A 17,435-nucleotide genomic window follows, 5' to 3' on the forward strand; every position below is an offset into this window, starting at 1 on the left:
GAACCCTAGTACATACAAGCCTTTGGAGGCACATTTAGGTGGGTATCCATGAGTTCAAAGCCAGCCTTATCTACAAAGCAAGTTCCAAGCTAGCCTAGGCCACATAACACTTTTATCTCCCCCACCACCTACCAAAAAAAAAAAAAAAAAAAAAAAAAGGTAAGAAACTGTTTCTACCCTACAAGCAAAAAGTGTTCTTTTTCAAATATTATTCATAGCTCCCAAATGTAGAGTGTTCCCCTTTCTTACTTCATACGCCATTTTGAACCCCTGAAAGTTTTAAAGAAACTAAGAATTACTAGGAATTTATTATAGACAGCTTTCTAGCATTTAAAAATCTCAGCTCAGAAAATAAAACCTCCAATGTTTTTGTGTTACATCCCTATAAACACAGAAAGGAAATATTAAAAAAGAAAAAAAAGAAAAAAAAAAAAAGATGACCAGGGCTGGAGAGATGGCTCAGTGGTTAAGAGCACTTGTTGCTCTTCCAGAGGTCCTGAGTTCAAATCCCAGCAACCACACGGTGGCTCACTATTTGTAATGAGATCTGATGCCCTCTTCTGGTGTCTGAAGATAGCTACAGTGTACTTATATATAATAAATAAATAAATCTTTAAAACAAAACAAAAAAATGCATTGTTAGTAAATGTAGACTGTTTCCCCTCTACTTGTTATTTTAAAAGTGACCAGCACTTTAATTTTAAGTATTATTTTTGAGTCATATTTTTTTTCTTTTAAATTTCCTTTAGTGTTAGTCTACCCTAAAACAATTGCAAATATAAAGAAAGGCTCTGCACTGCAAAGTTCATGTACTGGCATTGAGTATGCTTGGCACATTGCTTTAAACACTCTGACATATGAAGAAATGCTATTTCCTAATAAAGTTTCTTAGTAAATATATTCTATTCTACTAAATCCACTACTTTTCAAGTTTAAAATTTTTCATGTTTATGAATATTTTCCCTAAATGTTTGTGTGCATATCATGTGTGTCTGGGGCCAGTGAAGGTCAGAAGAGGAGGTCAAAAGCCCTGGGATTGAAGTAAGACAGTTTTGAGCCAACATGTGGATTCTGGAAATCAAACCTGAGTCCTATGAGCAAATAATGCTCTTAAAAGCTGAGCCAACTCTCCAGCCCACTATTTCTTGACTTACTAAAATTCAGTAAAAATTGGTGGCAAGAAATTATGACATAACTGAACATGACTACATTAAATTATACTCTTGCACTGTAGCATAACTTTCAACTTAGTAGTCTATTACTCTTATTAACTGAAAGCTGGTCATGAGAACACATACCAGTTTATATAAAGCAATAATTCTTTAAGACTAGAAAGCACCACAGAGAAAAAACAATAAATGGGATTTACATTGTTTTCTCAAATAATTTTGCTTAAGTTAACTATTTAAATACAAACTAGAACTATTTATCAGAATCACCTAATGAACTCTGAGAATAAGCTAGGTCTCATTCTCAAAAACTCAGAAGCATATAAATTTTATTCAATAAATAAAACTTAATCAATATGACTTTGATGCACACCCCCCAATAAAGAGCCAGACAGTAGCACACACCTTTAATCCCAGCATTCAGGAGAGAGTTAATCAGATGGATCTCTGGTATACAGAGAAACTGTCTCAAAAAACAAAAGAAAAACAAACAAACAAAACAACAACAGAACCCCAGACAATAAATAGGGAGTGGTGGAGAAGCATAATCCTAGTATTCCAGAGGCCAAGTATTCCAGTTGCCTTGAGTTCAAGACCAACTTTGACTATAGTGAACTATATAGTAAAAACCACCCCCCCCCCAAAAAAAGTACAAAAGCCAGCTAGTATTAAGAGATCAAAAGCAAAATTACAAAGGAAAAAGAAAAAACAGAACTATCAGTGTCAGGAAATCTTATGTGTCTGGGGTATGGCTCAGTGTAGAGTGCTTGCCTAATGTATAGAAGGCCTTGAATTTGATCCTCAGCAGCACAAATTAATTAATACACACCCAGATTCTAGTTTTTTGTTTTGACCCACACAATGAAAAAGAACAGACTCAGTAAGTTGTCCTGTGACCTCCATGTATGTGCTGTGGGGTGTGTGTGTGTGTGTGTGTGTGTGTGTGTGTGTGTGTGCATGCACACCCCTCCCCCTCAAATACACATAATAAACAAAATAAATGTGATAGTGTTTTTAAAAGTATCATTAGGATCATGCCCTGTAAAACTCCAAATTTTTATTTGCAAGTTCAATTTAATACTAATGAATATTTAATTAGTATTAGCAAAACTTTCAGCAGCTAATATAAACAGCAGACCCTGAGTTTTATTCACCTTTACATGCTTTTATAAGAAAAGTTAAGCAAAGTGACTCCTGTGATTTCTTAGTACTTCATATATACACACACTGAAGACTACCCACACAGCACTGTAATTATATGCTGTGATACCTCCTCCAAAGCAAAAACTCTTGACATATTTTTCACTCTATCTCTAAAATAAATTCACAGTAATTAGCACAAATAGGCATCTTTTGTTCCCTAATTATCCTACGAATCATAGTAAAACTAAGACCAAATTTTAATGTGCTCCCAGAAAGCAAAGATACAGAAAATCACTTCAGTCTCTCTTCTCTTTTAAAAAGCCAAACACACAAAATTCTAAAATCTAGTCAGTTAGATTTACCAACATTCAGGTACTTGGGGTTGAGTTGGATGTAAATTTGTTTTGCTTTGTTTTCTGAGACAGGGTTTTTACATAGCCCTGGAACCTACTTTATAGACCAAGCTGGACTCAAACTCAAAGCTCTGCTTGTCTCTGTGCCCCTCCACTCCCCAATCTGTGATTTTAGGCTTGCAGCACCATGCCCAACTGACCTCTTTTTTTTCCTTTTAAAAGGCTGGTATTAGCATGTATAAGAGCAATACACTGACTGTAAAAATCCTACAAAAAAGAAAAAAATATGAGCAAGCTGTCTCAACATTAACTTTTTATTACCTTTAGCATGTACATTACTGTTCTGGGTTCTGCTTACATTTTCAAGAGACACTAAGACAAACTCTACTAGAATGGTCTATAATTATGATTTTTTTTTAAAAAGATAAACCCAAATTGGGTATTGCCGGTGAATGTCTGTTAGCCCAGTATCCAAGAGGTGGAAAGCAGAGTCATCCTTAACTACAGAGCAAGTCTGAGACCAGCCTAAAATATATGAGACCTTGTCTTAAAAAAAAAAAAAAAAGAAAAAAACACAACTAAGTAACCTCAAAACAGAAGAAAAAAAAAAGCTTAGTAATGCATTCTAAAAACATCCATGCAAAATGAGAAAAAAAATTCATGTGGAGATGGCCCAGGTTAAGAATGCATCCTGCTCTTCATTTCCCAAAACCCTTGCTAACCAACTCTTAATCTTTTGGGGCCTCTAAAAGTAAGCGTGAGAGCACACGCACACAAAACTGGTGTACACTGTCTTTTGTTTTGTTCTGTTCAAGACAAGAGTTTTTCTGTGTAACCCTGGATGTCCTAGAACTCACTCCGTAGACTAGGTTAGCCTCAAACTCAAGACATTGGCCTGCCTCTGCCATACCACCCAGAACACCTTGTCTTTTTAAATACAATGTTGCAGAATATTTGATCACATTGTGAAAGCCCAAGATTGTGAACTGCAAAACCTTTGTTGTAAAGTGGCCCTGGCAGATACCTTTTGTCCAAGACATTTCTATTTATTGTAAACAGGTTGCTATGGTGTGGTTCAGCCCTAACACACACCAATAATCCAAAGTGGTTCTATAAACAGAAGAGGTGGAACAAGCAATCAGTTGAGGGAAGGTGGGGTGGTGGGAGGGAGGGAGGGGGGAAGGGGAGAGAGAGAGAGAGAGAGAGAGAGAGAGAGAACACCTAAGGGAGTAAAAAGGAGGGACACTGAGTTGAAGGGTATTCACATCAGTGGAGTAGGAAGGTCCATTAAACAGTCAGATATTTGCTCTTAGTTTTGAAGATGGTATTCTCTTTTTCTGTGTGTGTTACAGCAGGAGACTGAAGCGGACATTAGGTCTTTACTCTATCACTTGCTACCTTATATTTTTAAGTAAGGTCTCTCTTGGCCCCCAGGGTTTACCAATTAGCTACACTGTCTGGCCAGTGAGCTCCTAGAATGGGCAGTTCTTTCTGTCTCACCCCAAGAGCTGGGTTCAGATGCTCCTCACCCTCCCCACCCCTCGCCCACCCACACCCACATTATACACGTGTTTTATGTGAATGTTGAGGATCAAACTAAAGTTGTTATAGTTGTGCCACAAGAAGCACTTGACCCACTGAAAAGTCTCCAGCTCCAAGATAGTTTTCTCTAGTGTATAATATTGGTCCTACAGGCATATCCCACTTCTCTTGGACAGAATTCCTCAACTGATTGACTATTATCCAAACTAATGTTTATCTCCATTTGTACAAATAACTTAGAAGTAGGGCTAGCAAGATGGCTCTACAGGTCAAGCCTAATGATCTACATCCCATGCATCCCATATAGTGGAAGGGGAAATCCAACTCCTGAAAACTGTTCTCTGACCTCCATACATGACCTATGGCACACATGCAAATGTACATGCAAAAAACACATAATATATAGTCTCTGCCCTGAAGATATACTTAGAAAATAATTGAAGATGTAAGCTAAATGGATTTATTCATTATGTTTGATAGGCTCTATACTGTAACAAAATTAGGATTAATAAAATACAATCCACTAAAGGAACATTCAATACAGTTAAAAGCTAGAAGGCTAGGGATGGAAAAGTGGGGTAAAAGCACTAATGGAACTGTTGTTCTAACTGACCAAGTCAGTATTATAAAAGATTTTAAAAAGAGATGAAATTGGCTGACAATTCTTTGAGGCAGGTTTTGGGAAAAGAAGTAATAATGTAAAAAAATATTCAAGTGCAAATTTTGAGTAGTTAGGGAATACAGTATTACTATAAAGGCTAAAGTAGCAAACAGCTACAAAAGGCAGTCACCAATGTTATCTAAATTCTAGAGGTTCAGCAGTGACAAAGACATGTAGCTCTAGTACTGTCAAAGAAAACAAAACTTACTTCTATATAAAAGTAAATTGTGTTTGAGAAAAAGGCAAAGCTGTATTTATTACAGGTATTAGTAAAACCTCCAACACTAAGAAGGTGCAGCAGAGCACACTTGAGATGCCCAGCACCTGAGGCTGAGATCAAAATTTGAACTGGGCTACACATCAAAACAAATCACCAAAACAAACAAATCACCAAAACAAAACGAAAATCCTCCCTACACTTAATTTATGCTGAAAACAGTTCTACTTTGTAAAAACTGTAGTCTGTCAGAGCAATTTATTTCTAACAGAATACAGTTTTTCTGAGTCTCTCTCATACTCTGCACCAAGCATATTTAATCAATCCTAGCACTCCAGAGGCAGAAGCAGTCAATCATTGCAAAATTTTAGGAATACTTATGACTGTGCATAGGACCCCTTACAAGCAGAATTAAGTTAGTCCCTTTTTTGTTGTTGTTGCTTGGTTTGGTTTATAAAACAAAGTCCTGTGTTGCCCAGACTGGCCTTGACTTTGTTTGTGATAACCTCAGCTTCTCAAGAAACTGAGATTACAGACAGTACCCTTTCTGACCAGTTCTATACTGACGTCTTACTGAATAGAATTATGGAGTCAAGCAACAAAGGTTTAAACATCACTGTACTGGCTGGTTTTGTGTGACAACTTGACACAAGCTGGAATTATCACAGAGAAAGGAGCCGTCCTTGAGGAAGTGTCTCCGGGAGATCCAGCTGTAAAGCATTTTCTCAATTAACAATCAAGGGAAGGAAGGCCCATTGTGGGAGGCGCCATCTCTGAGCTAGTAGCCCTGGGTTCTCCAAGAAAGCAAGGTGAGCACCAGGGGAAGCAATCCAATAAGCAGCACCCCTCCATAGCCTCTGCATTAGCTCCTGCCTCCAAGTTCCTGTCCTGACTTCCTTTGGTAATGAACAACAATGTAGAAGTATTGCTTCTTGATCATGATGTCTTGTGCAGGAATACAAACCCTGACTAAGACAATCACTTTGGTGCCTAGGGGTACAGGTCAGTGGCAGTTCTGTACAGACTGATTTCTAATCACCAGGAAAAATAGAATCAATCTGATCTTTTTAAATCAGATTAGTCATTCACAAACTGGGGAGAGATGGCTCAGTAGTTAAAAGCACCCCCTGGTCTTCCAGAGAATCTGGTTGATTCCCAGCAACCCACGACTTCTCTTAACTGCAGTTCCAGAAGATCCAATACCCTCTTCTGTACTCCTCCAGTAACAGGTGAAAACATGGTACACAAATACAAATTCAGGCAAAACACCCACATACACACATAAAATAAAATTTTAAAACAAAATGAAAGCTGGGGAGGAAGAACTTAAGGACTGTGATTTAAGACACTTTATCTAGCAGCTTTATTTACTATCCTATGCATATATGTCCTCTTCTTATTCAGTAAACTGTTTCAATTGCACTTTCTCACTCAAGCTACTATCTATACTTTCCTCTTCCCACTGCTTAGTATTCACCACTCTACTTAAATCTTTCAGTCAACAATCTTCACTGTCTTGGTATTTAAAGCAGTAACCATTCTTTCCTGAAAAACTGTGGCCTCCACACTGCAATCTATCACCTTTGTTGCCACACATATAAAATATGTAATACACAACTGATGAGAATGCTTGCCTTTGCTTGAAATTGTTTGACTTCTAGATTACCTACTAGCAATAGAGAACATACAAATTATCAGTTTAGACCATATAATTTTTCATCCTCATATCCTACAATCTCCTCTCCCAAACTCTACCAGCATACATGTAAGGAATTTCCATGCTATTTTGTAGCAATATGTTGCTGTTTCTATTAAGATGATCTTCCCCAGTGTCTGCTCCAATTACTTAGAGAGTCATTTTAAAATTCATCTTTCAAACAACTGACTGTAACTCCAATTGAAGGAACCCTACCTCTTTTTGGGCTTTTGAGGGCTCTTTAACACATATGGTATAAAAACAAATACTCAGCTTCTAATTAGTCAAAAATACTTTTTTAGTTTTTAACTGAAGTACTTAAATCTTATTTGGGGCCAGCTATAATGGTATGTATTGTAATTCTAGTCTTAGGAGGCTGAGGCAAAAGAATTATTTTAGTGAAGAAGTTACAGGCTTAAACTAGACCACATTACAGGATGCTACCTCACCACACACGGTAGCATAATTTTAATCCCAGGACTCAAGGGGCTGATGGATCTCTCCGAGTTCCAGACCAGGCAAAGATACACAGTGAGACCCTGTCTCAATGCACACCCCCAATAAAACCACAAGATCCTGCTTCAAAAAAATAAAAAAAGCAAACAAGCCTGTAAAAAAATTAATAACTATATGGTGGAATACACCTATAATCCTAGCAAACTCCAAGAAGTTACTGAGTTAAGATGATGAGATTCAAGCCAGCCTGGGCTACATAAAAAGATAAAAAACAAAATCAGAGTCCTGAGCCAGTAAAACAGGTCAGTGAGCAAAGCACTTGACACTAACCTAAGAATATCTGATTTCCACTTACACACACACAGTAAACAAATAAATGTGGGTTGTTTGTTTTGTCTTGTTGGTTGGTTGGTTCTTCCAGACAGTGTTTCTCTGTGTAATAGCCCTGGCTGTCCTCGAACTCTTTGTAGACTAGGCTGGCCTCAGAGATCCACCTGCCTCTGCCTCCCAAGTGCTGAGATTAAAGGCTACATGACCACTCACCAGTCCCTGTCTTTAAAAAGAAAGATTGACATATGCATACAAAACATTAGGCATGGTGACAGATATGCAACTTTAATCCTAGCACTCGGGAGACAAAGGCAGGCCAATCTGTATGAGCTCGTGACCAGGTAGGTATACATAGCAAGGCCCTACTTCCAAAGAATAAATTAAAGAGAATTTTTCAAAAGAAGAAAAAATAAACTAAGTGAGACGTACCACTATAATAGAGCACTTTGCCCAGAATATTATGCCCAAAGCTCCAAGTTCAATTCCCAGCATCACAAAAAAACAGGGCTGGAGAGATGGCTCAGTGGTTAAGAGCACTGACTGCTCTTCCAGAGGTCCTGAGTTTAATTCCCAGCAACTACATGGTGGCTCACAACCATCTGTACTGGGATCTGATGCCCTCTTCTGGTGTATCTGAAGACAGCTACAGTATACTCATATAAAATAAATAAGTATTAAAACAAAAAAAAAAACAAAACATAGCCATCCATCATAAATCATAAATTTCAAATATTTATAGAGTATAAATCATAAAACTATTTAACTTGTTGTATGTCTGCCTACAAAAACAATGTGTGTATATGGAGCCATATGCCTTGGTGCACCTACACAAACAGTGTAGGATGACTCTATCCTTTTATATGGGGATCCAGCTCGGGTCACTAGGCTTGCACAGTAAGTGCCTTTAGTAGCTGAGCCACCTTGATGACCCCCAAACACACGACTTTTCATAATGCTTCAAAAGTTTAATTATTTGGCCTGGTAAGTACAACTCAGTGTTAAAAGCACATGATTTGCCTACATAAGGTCCTAGGTTTTAAGCCAACACTTAAAAAAATAGTTTTGATTTTTAAATTTCCCAAGATTTAAAGTTTCAATATTTTCAGCCAACTGTCAGAAAATTTCCTAGTCAGAGTTAACTGCCAATTCTTGTCGATGTAAGAGCAAATTACCAAAATGAATCCTTAATTTATCTAGTTAATACATTCTATAAAAGTATATGATCCTGTTCTTTGGGATATTAACCTTCTATAGAGGAACAACCTGACTCTCATACCTTAACTCTAAAGAGATTTTTGTTATAAATACAAAGAACTTTAGGCCTCTTCCTTTATACTCTGGAACCAAGAATGTGCCTATGAACTTGCTCTGCTACTAAGCCACACCCCTAGTCTTTTTTTATTACTCTTCACATAATCCTGCATTCAATCAAATGTAAAGTATTAAAATTATTTTTTTTATTATTTTTAAGACAGGTTTTCTCTGTGTAACCCTATCTTCCTGAAACTCACTCTGTAGACCAAGCTGGCCTTAAACTCAAATGAGGTTGACCTGCCTCTGGATCCCAGTGCTGGGATTAAAGGCAAATACTACCGCCCACTAAAATAGTATTTTTAAAGCACTGTTAAGTATTGTCTGACAGCTCCTACTCAAATGCCTAAAGCCTATACCTGCAAAATACCCAATGCAAGAACAAAATTAACAAATGGCAAATTAAATAATGCAGGTAATAAATGCTACAGTAATCATTTTCAAAATTAAGATTTAAAAAGTTAAGAAAATGAAAGCAGAGAAACACAAGTTTACACAACCCGATCTCATTCTTATCATATGCTGCATTCTGCAAATGATGAGGAAGTAAGGTCTCTCAGCTGGGCAGTAGTGTCCACATCTTACAGAGAGACCTTGTCTTGGAACACAAAACAAAAAAAAAAAAATGTCTCACCAGATACTAGCAACTTGATGCTTGACTTTCCAGTCTCCAGAACTTTTTCTTCAAGGCTTATTTTAAATAGAAGTAAAAAAGCAAAACACTAACATCTGAGCTTGCTCAGTGGAAGTTAGTACAATATACCATCCAAAATGAAAACATTTCAAATTATACCCTGAACTGTGACTATTCTGAAAGGGAATAAACAAAAAACATTTAAGGGCTGGCAAGATAGCTTGGAGGAAAAGCTGTTTACTGACAAGTTTTGAGTACCTGAGTTTAATCTCTGGACTCAACTGGTATAAGAACAGAATCCAAAAAGTTGTCCTCTGACTTCTACAACTGCTCCCACAACTAAATAAAATGTAATTTTTAAATATTTAAGGGAGATCCTGTAAGTTTTCTAATGTAAAAAATTTCACCTCTTAAAAAGAGCTGCTCTGTAGCTATACCCTTAATATTTGTGTTTCAAGGTACAAACGTGAAAATTAAATATTTTGTAAATTAATTTCAAAAGAACTATTTGACATGGGTGCTGCCAGGTGATACCCCAGGCACTACTATCCAAGTGACTTCAGGAGAAGAAATTAGTGGAATATTAGTTCTCTCATAGATGAAAATACCCATCTATTTAAAAAAGATGAGAAAAGTTTAAATGGGTACCAAATTCAGTAGTGACAAACTAAACAAATGTTTAACACAGCTAAATGGTAATATTGAAGGAATATGTCTAGAAAATCCCTGACAGATTAGTCAAGTACTGTTTTAACAGTCACCAATTTTTAAAAAGAAGCAACCAAAATAAGTACTTATGATGACTGTTCCCAATGGGTATAAAGCACAAATACAAATTAAAATCTGTATGTAACTCCTGTGCCATTGACAAAGATTAATAGAAGTTCTATTTAAGTGAATGTGCAAACTGTCATACCAAACCAGTAACACTGCTGAAACAATCCAAGAAGACTTCAGTGAAGTTAATAATCATCATGTTCACAAAATATGTTGTATACAGCATCTTTCTTCTTGAAATGCCTTTGTGTGGGGGTGGGGGGGTTGCAAGTTACATAGAATTCAAAACCTAGGCTACATGAGACCCCGTCTCAAAACAAAGTAAAGAAGTACTTCCCAAAATGGCTTTAAGAACTAGGACTCACTCTACAGCTAAGCATTTCAAAATTTGCTTTTCTTTCTCATTGTTTAAAAAAAACACAAGTCGTGGTTAGCAGTGGCCCTTGCCTTTAATTTGGTTGCTCAGGAGTTGAAGGTAGTCAGACTGATTTCTACAGAGTTCCAGGACAAATAAATAAGGCTACACAAAGAAACCATTGTCTCAAAAAATAAAACAAAAAACCCAAAGATCAATACCCACAAACCATCACACCCAGGTTTTTCAAGTCAGGTTTTCTCTGTGTAACCCATGCTGGCCTCAAATTCTAAGATCAACCTGCCTCTGCCTCCCAACTGCTGGGATTAAGTTTGTGCCACCACCACATGGCTTAGTTTTATTTTAAATACAGAAACTTACAAAGTAAAAATGTAATACTTATACTGCACAAGACAAAAAAAAATTCACTTCAAATGATTCTTTCCAAAGTATATCATAAAATAGGCTACTATCAGAGACTTCTATTAGAAGCATTTAAAAATTCTGTGCAGGGCTAGTGCAGTAGCCGACAAAACCCAAGAGGCAAGCCTGACTTCTAACCCCAGCACCCCACCCCAATCTCTTCGTAGGACCACAAGCTGGTGCAACCATACAACCAGCTTAAATTTGCAAGTTAACCTTAAGTTGGGGGATGGGGGAATGGAGAGATGGCTCAGTAGTTAAGAGCACTCACTGACTGCTCTTCCAGAGGTCCTGAGTTCAATTCATGGCTCACAACCATCTGTAATGCAATCTGATGCCCTCTTCTGGTGTCTCGGAAGACAACTACAGTGTGCTCATATACATTTTTTTTTTTAAGTTTTGAGGGAGGAGGATTGGGAAAGGAACCTATATCACAGCTTTAGAACTAAACATTCTATTTGTATTATATTTTGCTTTGGGCTCGGTTTTTATTTTTATTTAGTTTTGGGGGCTGTTTTGGGGGGGGCAGCAAGGGAGAAGCTTGTTTTTGTTTCTTTGAGGCAGGTTGGCCCTGACCTCACAGATATCCACCTACCTCTCAGCCTACTGGGTACTGGAATGGGCTTGTTTAAAATAGCTAGAGAGATGGCTCAGTGGTTAAGAGCACTTGTTGCTCTTCCAGAGGTCCTGAGTTCAAATCCCAATAATGACACAGTGGCTCACAACCATCTGGAATGAAATATGATGTCCTCTTCTGGTGTGTCTGAAGACAGCTACAGTGTACTCATATATAATAAATAAATAAATTGGAAAAAAAAGTTTAATATAGTTCTATCCCATAGGGCTGGCAATCTTGCTCAGAAAGTGAAGGTGCTTACTTTGAGACTCAGAATGTAAGGAGTAGACCACCACACAAAGAACTCACACAAAATAAATAATGTAAAATAATAATAATATTATTAGTCTGGTCCCAGCAACCATGAACAGATCACAACCACCTAGCTTCAGAGGATCCAACATGTGCACCTGTACTCACACTGACAACTAGTCACACACATTCATATCATCAAAATAATACATCTGAGAAAGCAAGTTCTGCCTACAATTACTATAGCTCACTTACTGAGATGACTATTGGGAAAAATACAAGCCATATACAAATAAAAAGGTCTCTTTTTTCCTAGATACTTAAAATACAAGCATAAAATCATTTACATGCATGCACATCCAGATATCGGGATAGTTTTGTATATGGTCTAAGAGAGAGCAACATCTACTTTCCTTTTTTACCATTATGTATATATGTCAGGTAGAGGACAAATTGTGGGGCTTGGATCTATCCACCATGTTGATACTGGGGATCAAACTCATGTTGATAAGCCAGCATCAAGTGCTAAACCATCTCACCAGCCCTACTTTCCCTTTCTTAAATAAAACATAAGTAGAACATGGATGCTGTAAACTAGAAAACCAACAATTATAAAATATTGATTTTTCATTCCCAGAAACAAATCCTTCCATAATAGAAATATTTTATCCACAAAATTATGTATATAAAAAACCTTAAAAATAGATACCAAATACTACTAAAGCAGTATGTTATGTTGGCAAACACCCGCTTTACAGCACTCAAGTGACTTCTAAGGCAGAAAGAGGCAGTTAGAGGCCCGCTTAGGATAACATAAGGAGTGAAAATCAAGCCAGTCAAGGATAGTGTCTGTAACTATCAAGAGTTCAAGATCAGAACCAGCTTCACAACAAATTCAAGGCCAGCCTAGGCTACATACAAGACTCCATCTTAAAAGGAGCAAGAGAGCTGGTGAAATGGCTCAGTGGATAAAGATGTTTGCCACCAAATCTGACTTGATTGAAACCAATCCACAGGACCTATATGGTGTCAGGAAAGGTGTAATCCCCATACGTTGGTGTTCATAAAAACATATAAAGGAAAAAAAAAATTCAAACAGACTTCATTAAAGTTTTTATATGTAGAGGATTGTGATTTTTAAAACTGATTCCTTCAAATTATGTAAGATTCAGAGACATACCAGAAGTGAAAAAACATTTATATTTTCCATCAAATTGTCAGTAAGCTCCTGGGTAGCAGTGGGGTTGGGGTGGGAATACACTATTAACTGGGAATAGTAGGGCTAAGGATATTTAAAACAATATAGTAATGTGTGCATACATCAGCACAATAGCCTTTCTACTTTCCAACTACAAGAATATGACAGAAAGTAAAAATACAAAGTTACAACACTCCTAAGGTTCATCAGAATTACATTATCATATTTACAATTCTTTAAGGACCACAAGACACTAAAGTGAGCTGTGCTCTTTTGTCACAGAAAGTCCTACGCAAGAGGTAACACAGAGAAAAGGTCTATTTAAAAGAGCTCTTAACACAAAATAACCACGATTTTCTCATCTTTGATGTTTACCAAGAAATTTTAAAAAAACTATTTTAGTGGAAACCAGTATTCTTAACTAGATTTTTTTCACTAAATCATGTTTTTTTGTTGTTGTTGTCAAATATCCTTAGCATTCCTTAATTTAACACTCATTTGGCTAGGATAATTTGAAAAATTAGCCAGAGAATATATGTGAACATTTTTTATATATACACACACGTGGACAGTAAGTACTTGTTTCAGAGCAAGGATGCTGCCTTTATTCCAATTAATCAATGCCCTTCTTGGGGGAAAAAAAAGGTAGAAAAACTGATATTTTAAGATCCACTATAGAGAAATGCCTTTATTTTAGCTACACTTAATACTGAATAACCATACAATCATTAAGAATAAAGAAAATTCGATGAAAGGGCTTCTGAGCATTTCACAGCTTTTGCTGGCGCACCCTTACTCCACCCAGTCCTCTCGGCTCAATGGCTGTTCACAGCATCCACAAATATTAGCCCATTTTTAAGGGGGTGGGAAGATGTACCAAAACAGGATATGCTCTGTCAAAACCAACATATGCAAAAATATTTTGTGAAAAACTGGTTTCCTTTCTGACTCTTAAAATTATATATACCAGATTTAAATTATAGAAAATCCTTCCCTCTGAAATCAAACAATGATCTTTTAAATAGACTGTGAAAGAATAAATTGCCCTAAATACATATTCTGTATTAATAAAAACTGCAATTTGTAGTTGCCAATTATTTGCACAACTATGTCCTGAAAGGCACATACTAAAAATAAAAGCTTGCTAAAGCCTTAAAATCAAACCAAAAATTTAAAGTTATAGCTTTTAATGTAAAGTCAACATAGTATTACTAGCATACCTAACTAAAAAGATTCCTGATTAAGGGATCGAATCCTGCAGCAAACAAGCTCTACTGCAGGGGAAACACAGCAAACACTGCTGTGCAAAATAAAGAGGGAAGACAATATTACTGGTATGAGGACCAAGCAAAGTCTCTCCACCATCCCACCCCCAAGAAAAGAAATTCACAGAATAAGCCAACCCAACAAAAAGAGAATTGCTAAATGACCTTTCCGTTGCTGAATCTTTTAAAGGTTGTGAATCTTTAAGAGGGTGTGTTTGAAACTAAAGGTAAGAAAAGCAGTAATAATTTTATTTTCTCCCAATTGTCTCGGGGGAGGGGGGGTCCTTGACATGACATCGCCCATTGAGAATGAGACCACAAATCTGGTACTCTTCTTCAAAAGCACAATTTCTTAACCAAAAAATCTGATAGGAATTATACCCAAACCCAACCTCAACAAAAAATTTCCTGCGATCCTCCCAAGGAGTTTCTTGCTAAGTCACTGGAAAAAACAGGCAGGATAACAAATAAAGTCAGGCACCTTGCTTTCTCCTATCTCAGACAGTGAAAATCTCTCCTCTTGGGAGTCAAAATAAGCCCACCGTCTCAAAAACATTTTCTCACCAGGGAAGCTAGAGAGAGTAAATAAATAGTCACAGCGTTTCCTAATGGAGTGGAGATGGGATGAAGGGAATGGCAAAGAACCTAGGAGCTCAGTGTTAGCAACGTCAAAAGGCAACTCCTGGGCCAGGAGTCTGTAGCAAAAAGAAAAATCCTGCCCGATTCGGTGGGTGGATGCTGCAGATTTTTAGCGAGTGCAGAGGCTGGACCACCACGGCACCGGGGGGCCGAGGGCCTGCGCGGCGGGCCATCCTCCTCAGGTCGACCCCCAACGTAAGGACAAGTGGAGAACCGGACGCCTGGAAGGCCTGGTAGCTGCTGGAGCCCCGGCGGCAAGCTGCCAGCCGCGGAGGGGTGGGGACTGCGGGTTCGCTTCCGCGGCCCAGGAGGGCTGAGCCCTTTCCCCAAGATCAGAGACCGACCTGCTATCCACGCCCTTCCCACCCAAGAATACTTTTCTTGCTAAGTCACGGCGGCAGGAGGGCGATGCCGCCGGAGAGGCCACGGCTTGAAGCCTCAGCGGCCCAAGTAGCCCGCTGCCAGGATCGGAGGACCGGAGCTAGGGCAGCGCCCTGCCAGGCCACGGCCCCCTCCTCGGTGCCTCTCACTCAACGGCCGTCGCGGCCGCCATTTTGAGAGCGAGGAGAGGAGAAGAAGAAGGAGGAGGCAGCGGCGGCAGGGGGAGGGGAGAATGGGAGGGAGGGGACCGGCGCAGCCACATCGTCAGGCCGCCGGCCCGGCCCGCAGCCGCCCGAGCGCGAGGGAAGAGACAGAGGGGAGGGCGCAGAGCGTCGCCGCCTTACCGGAGCGCTGCACCACCGCCTCCGCAGGGCCTCTTCCGTCCTTCACTCCCATCCACCAGCGGGGGAGGGGGAGGGAGAGGGAAGGGAGGAAGGAGGGAGGGAGGGAGGGAGGGGGAGGATGGCGCGCTGGGCCCGGTCCCGGGGAGGGGGAGGGGAGGGCCACGGGCGGGCTCCTCAGCCGTTCCGGGGCTCGAGCCCTAGCCCAGCGTTCGCGCGTCCTCTCGCTCGCGCCTCAGCGCTCCCCTCCGGCTCCTCCTCGCTCCCTGGACTCTCGGGTCGCTGCTCGTTCGCTCCCTCACTCGCTATCTCGGCCGCCGGACTACGCCGCCGCCCCGCCGCTCCAGCTCCGTCTGTCACAGGAGCTGCCCTAACGCCCTGACGTCACCGCGCCGCCGCCGCCCCAGACCCGCCAGGAAGAGGGAGGGGAGCGGAGGGCCCGCGACGCATGCGCGGCCCGGGTCGGGCCTGGGCCTGGGCCTGGGCCGCGCTCCCTTCCACCGGGGGTGAGCTGGAAGCTGTACCCAAGCCAGTGGGCAAGCTTGCGCCGGGTCCGCCGCTTTTCTCTCTCCTCTGCCCCCTGTTCCCTTGGGAAGAGCTTCTTTTGCTCTAGACTCTCTTCTGACTGTTGGGGCCCATCACGACTCTAGCTCTGCTTTAACCGTCACTGCGCTGTCCCGGCGGACCGCAGGTCCCGGTGCACTGGCATCGCCGTCCCCGCTGGCTGGAGCAGGAGCCGAGCCAGGAAGCTTCCTTTCTGCTTTAGCCTGTGGGATTATTCCCCATCACTCACCCACCCAAAGGGACCAAAGTAAATTGGTGGGCTTGGGCCGAAGCGCTGTGGAGGTTAAAAGGCAGATAGACTGCCTTGTGTTCCTTTCTGTTACAGATTTTTCATTAGAAGGAATCGCCCATAGATGTGATTCAGCTATTCTTTTCCTTAGTCACACGTATACATCAGAGATTCTGGAAACTGGCGTCCACAGAAAGACCTAGAACTTTATTTCCTACAAGACATGTCTGTGTTTTGTTATATTATGAATTGAAATATTGATGACAAGTCTGAGGGGCTTGTTAATTTATTCCACAAAGAGACACTTGATCTTTGAAAGTATAGGTTTGGGGCTCTGAATAATTCAGTATAGGATATTTAAGTATTGAATGAGATTACTTCATTATTCACTTTTCAGCACTCAGGGTTAACTGACTTTATTATTTCCCTCTATGAAAGTAAATATTGTACAATGCGTTTGGGAAGCTGCAGAGTTAATGTCTCCACTATGAATCCTGGTGTCACCACTGGCTGGAAATGTGACCTTGACTTAAATTACCATATCTCTTTTTGGCCTCATTATCAGTATAAAATAAACTTAGTAGCCAAACAAAATGGCACATAGCCCTAGCGCCTTGGGAGGCAGGAGAATAGCAGGAGTCCAGAAGTTCTCTGCAAGCCTCAGGGGTATCCATTAAAAACAAAAACAAAAAACAATGAGGATAGTAATAAACAAGTGAGGGTGTCTCACATCTGTAATCCTAACACTGAGGAGACAGAGGCAGGAGGCTTACCACAAGTTTGAGGCCAGCATGGTGTACATAGTAAGAGCCTATCTTAAAACAATGACTTAAAGCTGAACCTGGTGTTTTTAATATCAGCACTGTGGAGGCAGACACAGGTA

At 39.9% G+C, this 17,435-nt stretch overlaps 1 protein-coding gene across 1 annotated transcript in view; it reads right to left on the minus strand.

Annotated features, from left to right (window-relative positions):
• PAFAH1B1 (platelet activating factor acetylhydrolase 1b regulatory subunit 1) overlaps positions 1–16,121 on the minus strand; it is a 52,604-nt gene extending 36,483 nt beyond the window's left edge. Inside the window, exon 1 of the mRNA XM_080923802.1 lies at positions 15,763–16,121. The gene's annotated coding sequence lies outside the window, so the exon portion shown is untranslated. The remainder of the gene's footprint in view (positions 1–15,762) is intronic.
• Positions 16,122–17,435: the final 1,314 nt, after the last annotated feature.

The sequence above is a fragment of the Micromys minutus genome (genome assembly GCF_963924665.1).
Source record: "Micromys minutus genome assembly, chromosome: 10".
Lineage (NCBI taxonomy): Eukaryota > Metazoa > Chordata > Mammalia > Rodentia > Muridae > Micromys > Micromys minutus.